This window comes from Leucopleurus acutus (assembly GCF_964270905.1).
Source record: "Leucopleurus acutus genome assembly, chromosome: 1".
Lineage (NCBI taxonomy): Eukaryota > Metazoa > Chordata > Mammalia > Artiodactyla > Delphinidae > Leucopleurus > Leucopleurus acutus.
In genome coordinates, this window is record NC_139142.1 from 86,804,693 (window position 1) to 86,819,242 (window position 14,550).

Consider the following 14,550-nt stretch of genomic DNA (forward strand, 5'->3'; position numbering starts at 1 on the left):
AGAGCATGGGCTCTAGGCACGCAGGCTTTAGTAGTTGTGGCATGTGGGCTCAGTAGTTGTGGCTCGCGGGGTCTAGAGCGCAGGCTTAGTAGTTGTGGTGCACGGGCTTAGTTGCTTCACGGCATGTGGGATCTTCCCGGACCAGGGCTCGAACCCGTGTCCCCTGCACTGGAAGGCGGATTCTTAACCACTGCACCACCAGGGAAGCCCATCATGTGCCTATTGTTTTTCTGAGTAACACCTGAGAAGAGTCACAGATATCTGGCTGATTGATATTTCCAGTTAATTAACTCCCCATTAGTTGCCAAGATATAAATGTTTTGGATATATTTTTATGAAAAATTTTGCTAAAATGTATAAAGTACTTGTTTTTGCCTTAAGAGTCAAGCATAAAGAAAAAAAGCGTCAAACGTATTTGAACTTTTTCTTGATGACTCAGAGTTATTTCTCATGACAGTTATGCTATGTTAGTTACTTATGTTTACTAAAAGTATGTGTGGCTTATTTCTTTCAGGCTAAATGTTCCTAGATTGCTGTGTTGTTGATGTGCTTTAATATGGCATAGTAATACCGTTATATAGGTTTTTAGGACTTGGCGTTTCTTTTCAGTTAATCACCCGACACTTTAAACAGCTTATTCACTTTTTTCCCTTGTTTTATGGCTACTTCTGTTCAGTGTATATCTTTTTCTCCATTAATGTGTCTACTTCTTGTCCATTTCCACTTGGTCTGTATCACTGCTGCTATCCTAATCACATTCAGTTTTTTCTATTTTTCTTGGCTATCATAAGTACCCCTCCCTGCTGACTGCAGTATATTATGGTGGAAAATAGGAAGAAACAGCACATCTTTGGTCCTTCTTAGCTGTTTTTGTTCCTTTTCCATCTCTGTGATCACTTCTGTGGTTATATAGCTCATTGTATGTGGCTGAAACTGCTGAGTGTCTGAGGTCCAAATGCATGAAGTATTAGTCCTTTCATTTGTATAGTTTTTTTATCTTCTCAAATTCTTTCGTATCTATTATATTCTTTTGAGTTTCCAATTCACAGTATATTCCCTTGAAATAAAGGTCGGGACAAGAGGAAGAACGTGAGTTTAAAAATAAAGAGTAAGGATGAGCATGATTTGTTTATAAGGCAATGAAATTATCCAGTGATTCTTAAAGTGTGGTCCTCGGACTAGCAGTATCAGCATTACCCAGGAGCTTGTTAGAAACACTAATTCTTAGGTCCCATTCCAGACCTGCTGCATAAGAAATTCTTGAGATATAGCCCAGCAGTTTGTGTTTTAACGGGCTCTCCAGGTGATTTTGATCTTTGCTAAAGTTTAAGAACCACTGGCTTAGATGTAAATTTAAAGAAATGTTGAAAGCAAGGACTATGTATTCTGAATTTTTGCGGTACTTACTCTAGTCCTAGGCTCACCGAGTTTTAGATTGATTTTTCTCTTTACGTTGTGCTTACTTTTTCTAACTAAATGAAAGATTCTTTAAATTCTGTAGTGCTTCACAATTTTCAGAAGTTTCACACACATGATTTCATATAATCCCATAATAACCCCTTTTTTTCCCCCACCCTTATATCGCTCCTCCCCTCTCCCCTCTCCCCACGGGTAACCACTTGTTTGTTCTTTATATCTGTGAGTCTGCTTCTTTTTTGTTTTATTCACTAGTTAGATTCCACATGTAAGTGATATCATATAGTATTTGTCTTTCTCTGACTTACTCCATTTAGCATAATTCCCTCCAAGTCCATACACATTGATACAAATGGCAAAAGTTCACTCTTTTTTATGACTGAGTAGTATTCTATTCTATCTCTGTACCTATATTGCCTATACCACATCTTCTTTATCCATTCATCTGTTGATGGACACTTAGGTTGCTTCCATATCCTGGTAATTGTAAATAATGCTGCTAGGAACATTGGGGTATGTGTATCTTTTCAAATTAGTGGTATTTTTCTTTTGGATACTTACCCTGGAGTGGAATTGTTGGATCATATGGTAGCTCTGTTTTTAGTTTTTTGAGAAACCTCCATAGTGTTTTCCACAGTGGCTGCACCAATTTACATTCCCGCCAACAGTGTACAAGTGAATTAATTTTTTTATCTTTGATTTTCTGTAATTTGAAAATGATATACTGTGGAGCAGTTTTTTTGTTTAGTTTTTGTTTGTTTTGGCATTTATCCTGCTTGGTGTTCCCTGAGCTTCCTTGATCTGTAGTTTGGGGTTTGACATTAATTTGGGGAAATTCTCAGTCATTATGATTTCAAATATTTCTTCTGTTCTTTTCTCTCTTCTCCTTCTGGTATTCTCATTATGCATATGTTACACCTTTTGTACTTGTCTTAGGTATTTGGTTCTGTTTTTTTCCAGTCTTTGTCCTCTTTGCTTTTCAGTTTTTGAGGATACTATTGATATATCCTTTAGCTCAGAGCTTCTTTCCTCAGCCTTCTCCAGTCTACTAATAAACCCATCAAAGGCACTGTTCATTTCTGTTACAGTGTTTTTGATCTCTAGTATTGCTTTTTGATTCTTTCTAGGATTTCTGTCTCTGTACTTATATTGCCTATCTATTCTTGCAGGCTGTCTGCTTTATCCATTAGAGTTCTTAGCATATTAATTACAGTTTTAAATTCCTGGTCTGTTAATTGCAACATTTCTGCTGTGTGTGGTTCTGAAGCTTACTCTCTCTTTTCAAATTGCATTTTTCGCCTTTCAGTGTGCCTTGTAATTTTTCCTGGATACCTTAACATGATATACCAGGGAAAAGAAACTGTTGTAAATAGGTCTTTAGTAATGTGGTGGTGAGGTGTCGGGGAGGGAAAGCATTCTGTAGTCCTATGTTAGGTCCCAGGCTTTTAGCAAGCCTGTGTCTCTGGACTCTGAACTTCACAAGTGTTTCAGTTTTTTTCCTCCCCCCTTAGGTGAGACAGGGTGGCTAGAGTGGGCTGGAGTTGGGTATTTCCCTTCCCCAGGCCACTTAGACTCTGATAATGCCCTAGCAGTTTAGGCGCTGTTCAACTAGTTTCTGCAGAGGGCAGACAGAGAACTGAGTGCTTTGGTGTATTTCAAAAATGGTTCCTTTTGCCCTCCCCCTGCCCGAGGGGATGTTTCTCCGTATTTACTATGGGAACCTAGCTGAGCTACTGGAGATAAATTTCACAGCTTTGAGGGAGCCGCTCTGTGACTGGGTCCCCCTAGAGTTTTAACTATGAGTTGCCCATACTGAGCCTCTGGCAATTAATTAGTTACAGTTCAGGTTTTGGTACCCTGTCACTGCCTTCTATGGCAGTTTCTGTTCATTAGTGTCTCTTGTAAACCAAGACTCCCATATTTGCCTGTCCCTCTAATCATGGTGGTAGTAGTTTTCCCTGTGTCCTACTCTTTCTTATGGACCCAAGAAGAGTTGTTGATTTTTCAGACTGTTTAGCTTTTTTCTTGTTGTTAGGATAGAGTGGCAACTTCTGAGCTCCTTGTATGCAGAACCAGAAACCAGAAGTCTTTTGGATTAATTTTTGAAACTCTTTGAATTGTTGGTGTTTGCTTTGAGAATCATTGTTCATAACAGTTATCCTTAATTATTTAGAGAAGTGTTTTGAGTATAAAAATTATTTTGATATAGTCACTGGTGAAAAGAAACTTTGAGCTATAGAGTCTAGTTAGATGCAAACACAAAGGAGAGCCATGTTGTACCTTCGTACCTTGAGCTCTCAGTATGGTAATGCCTTGCACATGGCAAGGTCCCAGTAAATGTGTATGGTTGAATTACCAGAATATCTTTAGCAGTGGGGCAATGGTCTCTAGAGTCAAACTGCTGGATTCAGACCCTTGGCTCTATCTTTTAACAGGCATGTGATCATTTATTTGCCCTTATCCTTATCAGTGAAATAGGATAACAGTTTCAACCTCATAGGGTGGATGTGAGGTTTAAATGTAAAGCATCAGGAACAGTGTGCCTGGCATATAGCCTGTGCTATATAAATCTTAGCTGCTGTTGTTATTACCATGATTATTTTATATTATTAGAAACATATTTTTATCTCCTTGTCACTCCTTTTACTGAGTATTGTCTTTTCTCCCTGAAGTAATCTATGTCATAATTCTTAATGCCAGTACAAGTTCTGGTGTGTATGTGGAGTCCCTAATGACTATAGAGGCAATAATCCCACAGAGGAAGTAGAGGGAAGAACAGTTCATCCTTGTATTTTTTTTTCCATCCTTGTAATTTAAAAACAGACCCTTATGTGTTAATAGCAGTTTTGTTTACGATAGCCAAGACTGTACTAGAAGCTATAGCAGAGCAGTGCTGAACTATCTTAAAATACAGCTCTGAAACAGTCATGGGGTATATAGCATGTGCCTATGGTTAGCATGATGCTTCAGCTTCTCAGCTTCCAAAGCCATAGAGCTAAACCTTAATGGGTTTTGGTTTTGTTTTGTTTTTTGCGGTATGCGGGCCTCTCACTGCTGCGGTCTCTCCCGCTGTGGAGCACAGGCTCCAGACGCGCAGGCTTAGCGGCCATGGTTCACGGGCCCAGCCGCTCCGCGGCATGTGGGATCCTCCCAGACCTGGGCACGAACCCGTGTCCCCTGCATCGGCAGGCAGACTCTCAACCACTGCGCCACCAGGGAAGACCCTGTTTTGTTTGTTTTTAATGTTGATTTGGAGCTAGTTATAAGATTTTACAGGAGTCTTGTAGTTTAACCCATTACCTTCTTGACCTGGATATTTTAGGCACCTGTGATGTTAGGCAGTTACATATTTATATCACTAGTTTTTAAACTTTTTTAGATTCAGAAACTTTCCAAACATACAGAAAAAGATAGAAAATAACATAGTGAATACTCAAGTATCCAGTGCCCTTTAAAAAAACACAAAAAGATAATGTAACATTTTGCCACATTAGTTTCAGATATTTCTGTTATTGATGTTATCGTTAAAGAAATAAAACATTACTGATAAACTGAAGCTTCCCTGTGTACCCTCCAGATCTCAATCCTGTCTCTTCTTCCCCAGAGGTAACTACTGTGCTGAGATTGGTGTGTATCAATTTCCATACATGTTTTTCGACTTTTACTGCACTTGTAAACATCTGTAAAACTATGAAGTATTGTTTTGTTTGCTTTCTTAAACTTTAAATAAATGATGTCATTGTTTATATGATTCTGCAACTTTGTTTTCCCCTCGGTATTATGCTTTTGAGACTTACCTGCGTTATACCTGTGGCTTTTTAACAGTTATAATTATTTCACTGTATAAGTATACCATAATTTATCTATTCATATATAATAAACAATTAGGCCACTTCCAGGTGTTTATTTTGTTGTTGTTATTTCAAACAAATACTACAGTGGACATTCTCATATATATCTTCTTGTGTACCTGAGAGTCTCTGGATACTTCTAGTATTTGATTAGTACATTGAGATTAAAAGGTGAGCTTGTTGCTGACTGGAGGACAGGCCTAGAGATCTAGCTGTCCCAAGTCCTACCCAGTCACTGAGGGTTGAGGAGATCAATAGCTCAACACACTGGTAGTCTGTAAACAATTCCGAGCACAGTGGTTGCAAAGCTGTGCACAAGGATATGAACTTAAAAGTAGAATTTTTGCATTATAGAGTATCTTCAGCTTTACTATACTTATATCAGTTTACACTTTTGCTAGTAATATATGACAGTTTTTGTTTATCCACATCCTCAACTAATATTTGGGTTTGCTATACTTTAAACTTTTTGCCAATCTGACATGGTACCTTAAATTTGCCTTGGTATGAGTGACGTTAAACATCTCTTCATATGTTTATTGGCCATTTTTGTTGCCTTCTTCTGTGATTTGCCTGGTAATCATTTTTGCCCATTTTTCTATTGGATTGTTAGTACTTTCCTTATTGATTTTTAAGAGTTCCTTAATAGTATGTAATGCAAATACCTTTTCCATATCATGCATATCAACAGAGAGGAAAATCTTATTTCTTACTTGGAAACTTCTTTCTAGTTTTAAGATCTAGTTAATCTCAGTAAAAATTGCCTCTAATGGTTTACTTTGGGGAAAACCCCATAAAGTTATAAAGATTTTTATGTACCTAAGCAGTCAGAAGTTCTTTTATAATTAATAATTTATAAAGAAAACCTTTTTGGTTTTCTAAAAGTTTGCTTTTCTTTCTAGGTAGAGCTACTCTATTTATAAGATAATTAATTTTCTAGAACAGAAGATTTCTACCTTGGCCATATATTGGAATCACTGGGGAGTTAAAAAAGAAAAAAAAAAACCGATGCCTGAGCCCCACTCCAGAGATTTTTATATATTTGATCTGAGTTGCGGCTAGGGCTCTGAATGTTTAAATGCTTCTTAAGTGATTGTATTATGTAGCCAAAGTAGAACACCACTGCTCTCAGAGGATTCTCTAGATCTGTACTGCCTAATATCAGTACATTAGCCGCTGGTCACATGTAGCTATTTAAATTCATTAAACTTAAATAAAACTAAAATTTCAGTTCCTTGGTCAAACTTAGCCACACTTCAAGGGCTTAATAGTAACCGTGGCTACTGGCTATTGTATTGGACAGCACAGATATAGAACGTCTCCATAATTGCAAAAAGTCCTATTGGATACTGCTGCTCTAATTGAAACTAGTAATAGGGTTTGTTTCTGGGGAAGAAGACTGAGGATAGAGATGAAAAGGGGACTTTTCATTATATAACCTTTTGAATGTTGGTTTCAAAATTTTATGAGGTAATTTTATTAAATACCTATTCAAAAATAAATATTTTTTTAAAAATTAAAGAGAGATAATTATAGTGATATTTGAGAGGAGAAAAAAGAAGATTATGTTTTAAAGAAGCAGTGTAGTTAATCTTTTTGGGGGGGGCAAAGGTTCTTTCTCTAAAGTTTAGAGCTTTTAGAGGAAAAATTATCTAAATTTATAAAAACACATTAAAATATTTTAACAAATTAAATCATTGTAAATAGACTTTTAGGCATCTTGTAAAACAGAAATTGGCAAACTACAGCTTGGTTGCCTGTTTTAATAAATAGTTTTACTGAAATATTACCATGCTCATTTGTTGTGTATTGTCAGTGACTGCTTTTGTGCTAGAACAGCAGAATTGAGTATGGACTACAAGCTTAAAATATTCACTATCTAGCCCTTTAAGAAAAAGTTTTCAAAGATCCCTGTTATAGAAGAAACAAATCAGGTAAAATTGGGCATTTTTTATTGTTGTTGTAGGGGAGAAATACTAGCACATTATCAAATTGTACATATTCCTGGAAACTGCTAGTAAAGGTACATAATTACATAAACTTCTAATGATACATTTGGTTTATAATTGAAAGACATTTCTTTCACTGTCATATTTTATGGGGCCACAATTTATATTGGCCACAATTAAGAAAAAAGGAATCAAAATAGCCTTGAACCAGCAAGTATCATCCAGGGAGAATAGGATAGAATAGGACTCAGTGAGTTTGAGGGTTTAATTGGTACCTGTTTCTCTCACTTTTTAAAAACTATACTTCTAAAGTATTGTGTTTTAGTGGTTATTCTAGTGATTACTATATGCATCCTATACGTATCATGGTATACTTAGAAATAGTATCGTACTACTTCATGTAAAATGTTAGAACCTTACAGAGATATAATTCCATTTACTTTGCCTCATTCTTTGTGCGGTTGTTATCATATATGGTATTTCTATATGTTAAAAATCCCAGTGCAGGGAACATGGGTTCGAGCCCTGGTCCAGGAAGATCCCACATGCCGCGGAGCAGCTAAGCCCGTGCACCACAACTACTGAGCCTGTGCTCTAGAGCCTGCGAGCCACAACTACTGAGCCCGCAAGCCACAACTACTGAAGCCCGCGTGCCTAGAGCCCGTGCTCTGCCACAGGAGAAGGCACCGCAATGAGAAACCCGTGCACCGCAACAGAGAGTAGCCCCCACTCGCTGCAACTAGAGAAAAGCCCACGTGCAGCAACAAAGACCTAAGGCAGCCAAAATTATGAATAAATAAATTTTTTAAAAAACCTTTTAAGAAAATGGGAGAAGAAAATATTATGTTCTCTTATATTTACCACATACTTACACTTAAACAGTGCTCATTATTCCTTCCCATGGATTCTAATTTCTATCTTGATTATCATTTTCCCTTCAGCTTGAAGAACTTCCTTAAGCATTTCTTGAAATGCAGGTCTTCTAGCAACAAATTTTTCCAACTCTTGTTTATCTGAAAACATTTTTATTTCATACTCATTTTGAGGGATATTTTTACTGGATATAGAAATATGGTTGTTGTTTTTTTTTTCTTTCAGCCCTTTAAAGACACAGTTCCATTGCCTTCTAGCCAACAATGAGTCTAAGTCAACTGTTATTCTTTCTGTTGTGCTTTTGTATTAGTGTGTATTCGTTTTCTCTAACTGCTTTAAAATTTTTCTCTTTAGCTTTCATTTTTATCAGTTTGACTAAGGTGTGCCTTGGTCTCGTTTTTCTTTGTACTTATTCTGCTTGGAATTCCCTGAGGTTATTTAATCTGGGGGGTGATATTTTTCACCAAATTTGGTGAATTTTCAGCCTTTATTCAAATTCGAATATTATTTAGAAATTTTTCTGCCCTATTCTTTTCCTAAGACTCAAAGTACATGCATTGCAGACTGCTTGATATTGTCCCACATGTCACTGAAGTTTTTGTTCATTTTTTTACAATAATTTTTCTCTTTCAACTTTTTAATGTCTTTGATTTGTCTTCAAGTTCATTGACCCCTTTTTCTGCAGTGTTTAGACTGCTGTTCAGAACCCATCTAGTGTAGTTTTTCATTTCAGATGTATTTTCAGCTCTAGAATTTCCATTTGGTTCTTGTTTTAGTTTCCACTTCTCTGTTGGATATCCCTATCTTTCCCTTTAAATCTTTGTGTGTGTGTGTGTTTGTGTGTGTAAAACAGTTGTTTACCAGTCCTTGTTTGCTAGTTTATACAAATGGATCATTTTTGAGTCTGTTTCTGTTGATTGCTTTTTTTCTTGATTACGGGTGGTATTGCCTATTTCTTTATATGCTTAGTAACTTTATCGTGTACTGTATGAATGGATTTTGTTGTCTTCTTTTAAAGGGTGCTGAGTTTTTTTCTTGCAGACAGTTAAATCTGTTAGGCTTGGTTTTATGCTTTGTTTGGGCAGGTCAGTGTTGATTTTGTTCTTAGTCTGAGGACATGGCCCTTAACTCTAAGGTGTGATCCCTTCTTTTAAAGTAGACTTTTAGCATTTCATTTGAATGCCCAAGATGCTCAGTGAAGATTCTGTACTGTGGGCCAGAGATCCAGTCGTCTCCAAGTGCTACATGACCTCTGTTTTTTTTGTTCAACTCTCAACCCTGCAGCAGGTACTGTGTGTTAGGCCCCATAGAGTCTCACCGTATGTATACACAGCCCAAGTCTTGGCCAGAGACCCAAGGGGACTATCCATGCAGATTTCTGTCCCCCATTTCACACAGCTTCTTTCTCTATAGTATTCTGTCCTACAGGTTCCAGCCACCTCAGCAGCCCAATCTGCTTCCTCTGCTCACTGAGACTGTTCATCTCATGTATATCGCTTCTTTCAAGAATTGGTCTTGTACTCTGGTTGTCCAATGCTTTATCTATTTTGTCCACATTAAAAATTGTTTAGGGGCTTCCCTGGTGGCGCGGTGGTTGAGAGTCCGCCTGCCGATGCAGGGGACACGGGTTCGTGCCCCGGTCCGGGAGGATCCCGCATGCCGCGGAGCGGCTGGGCCCGTGAGCCATGGCCGCTGAGCCTGCGCTCCGCAACGGGAGAGGCCACAACAGTGAGAGGCCCGCATACCGCAAAAAAAAAAAAAAAAAAAAAAATTGTTTAGGATGTGAGAGAGGGTAAGTCCAGTACTGGTTATTACATCATGGCTAACATTGGAAGTCCATGTTATTCTTTTTAAATTATATAAATGGATTTTTAAGTATGAAGGAATTTTGAGTTCACAGACCAGGTCTTAGAAGCCATGTGAGAACATCATTTTAATAGTCTCTATAGACATGTACCTGTATTTCTTAGAGAGCTGAGATGGCTCCACTGGTCAATATTTGAGTAGTTACAAGCATGTTACATCTGTTTATGTACGCAGAACAAAATAACATAAGAATGTTACATCATTGTTTTGTATTGAGTAGTCATGCTTCTGAATGATTACTATTTTAATGGGTAATTACTGATCAGAGTTTCGTGAACTTCCAAAAACATTACTATAAGTAAACATTCCTCAGGATTCCTAAGTGTGAGCAAACTGTGTAATCAGGAGGCTCAATAAATTGGTTAGGGCTGGTAGTTTTACATTTAAATGTTTTTGTTTCCTCAACCTGAATCTTGGATTCTTTTTTCATTTTAGTGATAAATGCTTAACTTTGACAACTCTAAATACTTAGTATATGTTGAACACCTACTATTTTCTAGGCATCTGTCATAATCTATTAGCAAATATTCTCATTTATTCTCCACATTGATCATGCAGGGCAGATGGCATTATCCCTGTTTTTCAGATGAAGACTGAGGCTTTAAGAAATTAGGCACTAAAGTCTTACAGTTAATAAATTACAGAGCCATGATTTGAGCCCTGGTCTAACTCTAAAGCCCATGCTTTTTATTCTATCTTTTATTCTCTTAGCTGTGCAACAGAACCACGTTTGGAGCTTTTAATAAATACAGATACCTAGGTACCATCCCGATATTCAGTATGTCCAGGGTGGTATCTGTAAAACTGAAGTGTTGCCAGATTTGAGCACCACTGGTTACTAGTGCCATATTCCTTCTCCATCGTCACAGGCACTGGGTTGTGAAGCCCTGTAAGGCAGAAAACTAGGAATGTGAACATTTTAAAGATTGTAGCTGTCACTGAAATAAGAAAATGAGAGTGAAAGGCAAATATACTTCTCTTTTGGTTCTCAGGGTAAAGGCTGCAGCTGAGGGCTAATAGAGAAGTTGAGGAGGATTAGCCCTAAACTTCCTATTACCTTTTGTAAGCATATCAGCCAGGTTCTCCAGAAATGACTACTTTGAATTTTTAAGTCAAGTGAGAAGTATGTCTCATCTCTACTGTCGTGAGTTTCAGTTCCTCGTCTGTGAAAGGGGATATCTATCTCAGATAGATTTGAGAGTGACATGAGATTATTGCCTGGTTCATACTAAGTATTCAGAAAGTGGGAGCTACTATTATTATAATTAGTACTATTACTGCTTCCTTTGGAATTACCAGTTTAGTACCAGCCCTCAGCCCCCAAACTACCTATCCTAACATTTTTTATTGTTCGTTGTCTCTAATATGGCCCCTCCTCTCCTCTCTGACTTCATTTCTATGCTTTCCCTTCACTGCTTTCTTTGCATTTCCTCAGATGTGCTGTGCATGTTCCTGTCTCAAGGCCTTTGTACTTACTGATCTCTGCCTGAATAGTCTTCCTCCACATTTCATTCATACCTCTGCTCAAATATGTCTTCTTCAGAAATACCTCCCCTGACCAACCAACTAAAATAGAATGTCCCACTACTCTCTCTCACACGTCCCTGTATTACTTTATGCATAACATTTTCACTCTGACATTTATATTATATTCTGTACATACTTTTTTTAAAGTACCATTTAATTAATTAATTTATTGAAGTGTGGTTGATTTACAATTTTATATTAGTTTCATGTGTAAAGTAGCATTTTAATACAATAGAAATAAATCAAGGGCTGATTGGATCTGGTGAATATAGTTAAAAATACATTGTCTTTAACATGAAAAGATGCTCAACATCACCAATCATTAGAGAAATGCAAATCAAAAGCACTATGAGTTATCTCCCCACACCAGTCAGAACGGCCATCATCAAAAAGTCTACAAACAACAAATGCTGGAGAAGGTGTGGAGGAAAGGGAACCCTCCTATGCTGTTGGTGGGAATATAAATTGGTACAGCCACTATGGAGAACAGTATGGAGGTTTACCCAAAAACCAAAACTAGAGCTACCATACAATCCAGCAATCCCACTCCTGGGCACACACCCAGAGAAAAACATGGTTCGAAAGGATACATGCACCGCAGTGTTCACTGCAGCACCGTTCACAATAGCCAAGACATGGAAGCAACCCAAATATCCACTGACAGATGAATGGACAAAGAAGATGTGGTACATACCAGTGGAATATTATTCAGCCATTAAGAAAGAAATAATACCATTTGCAGTAACATGGATGGACCCAGAGACTATCATACTAAGTGAAGCAACTCAGGCATGGAGAGACAAATATCATATATCGCTTATATGTGGAATCTGCTAGTGTTGGAGGGTCTCCTGCAGAGGTGGGGGGTCGCCGTGGCTCACCGTGAGGACAAGGAAACCGGCAGCAGAAGTTTGGGGAAGCAACCCCCAGCATGAGCCCTCCCAGAGTCCGCCACCAGCCCTACCAAAGAGCCCAGGCAGGCTCCCGTGTTGGGTCACCCCATGTACATACTTTTTAATTTACTTGTTATATAACTTGGTCTGTTTTGTCCACCATTGAATCTCCAGCTTTTTAGAACAGTGCTTAGCATATAGTACGCACTTAATAAGTATTGCTGAAGGTTGCCCACTCTCACCACTCTTATTCAACATAGTTTTGGAAGTTTTAGCCACAGCAATCAGAGAAAAAAAGGAAATAAAAGGAATCCAAATCGGAAAAGAAGAAGTAAAGCTGTCACTGTTTGCAGATGACATGATACTATACATAGAGAATCCTAAAGATGCTACCAGAAAACTACTAGAGCTAATCAATGAATCTGGCAAAGTAGCAGGATACAAAATTAATGCACAGAAATCTCTGGCATTCCTATACACTAATGATGAAAAATCTGAAACTGAAATCAAGAAAACACTCCCATTTACCACTGCAACAAAAAGAATAAAATATCTAGGAATAAACCTACCTAAGGAGACAAAAGACCTGTATGCAGAAAATTATAAGACACTGATGAAAGAAATTAAAGATGATACAAATAGATGGAGAGATATACCATGTTCTTGAATTGGAAGAATCAACATTGTGAAAATGACTCTACTACCCAAAGCAATGTACAGATTCAATGCAATCCCTAACAAACTACCACTGGCATTTTTCACAGAACTAGAACAAAAAATTTCACAATTTGTATGGAAACACAAAAGACCCCAAATAGCCAAAGCAATCTTGAGAACGAAAAACGGAGCTGGAGGATTCAGGCTCCCTGACTTCAGACTATACTACAAAGCTACAGTAATCAAGACAGTATGGTACTGGCACAAAAACAGAAAGATAGATCAATGGAACAGGATAGAAAGCCGAAAGATAAACCCACGCACATATGGTCACCTTATCTTTGATAAAGGAGGCAGGAATGTACAGTGGAGAAAGGACAGCCTCTTCAATAAGTGGTGCTGGGAAAACTGGACAGGTACATGTAAAAGTATGAGATTAGATCACTCCCTAACACCATACTCAAAAATAAGCTCAAAATGGATTAAAGACCTAAATGTAAGGCCAGAAACTATCAAACTCTTAGAGGAAAACATAGGCAGAACACACTATGACATAAATTACAGCAAGATCCTTTTTGACCCACCTCCTAGAGACATGGAAATAAAAACAAAAATAAACAAATGGGACCTAATGAAACTTCAAAGCTTTTGTACTGCAAAGGAAACCATAAACAAGACCAAAAGACAACCCTCAGAATGGGAGAAAATATTTGCAAATGAAGCAACTGACAAAGGATTAATCTCCAAAATTTATAAGCAGCTCATGCAGCTCAATAACAAGAAAACAAACAATCCAATCCAAAAATGGGCAGCAGACCTAAATAGACATTTCTCCAAAGAAGATATACAGACTGCCAACAACTCATGAAAGAATGCTCAACATCATTAATCATTAGAGAAATGCAAATCAAAACTACAAGGAGATATCGTCTCACACCAGTCAGAATGGCCATCATCAAAAAATCTAGAAACAATAAATGCTGGAGAAGGTGTGGAGAAAAGGGAAGCCTCTTGCACTGTTGGTGGGAATGTGAATTGGTACAGCCACTATGGAGAACAGTATGGAGGTTCCTTAAAAAACTACAAATAGAACTACCATATGACCCAGCAATCCCACTAACTGGGCATATACCCTGAGAAAACGATAATTCGAAAAGAGTCATGTACCAGAATGTTCATTGCAGCTCTATTTACAATAGCCCAGAGATGGAAACAACCTAAGTGCCCATCGTCGGATGAATGGATAAAGAAGATGTGGCACATATATACAATGGAATATTACTCAGCCATAAAAAGAAACGAAATTGAGCTATTTGTAATGAGTGGATAGACCTAGAGTCTGTCATACAGAGTGAAGTAAGTCAGAAAGAGAAAAACAAATACCGTATGCTAACACATATATATGGAAGTTAAGAAAAAAAAAGGTCATGAAGAACCTAGGGGTAAGACAGGAATAAAGACACAGACCTACTAGAGAATGGACTTGAGGATATGGGGAGGGGGAAGGGTAAGCTGTGA

The 14,550-nt window shown here is 37.8% G+C and overlaps 1 protein-coding gene across 2 annotated transcripts in view; it reads left to right on the plus strand.

Annotated features, from left to right (window-relative positions):
* Window positions 1-14,550, plus strand: part of GOLM2 (golgi membrane protein 2) — a 113,065-nt gene that overhangs the window by 57,140 nt on the left and 41,375 nt on the right. The window lies entirely within an intron of this gene.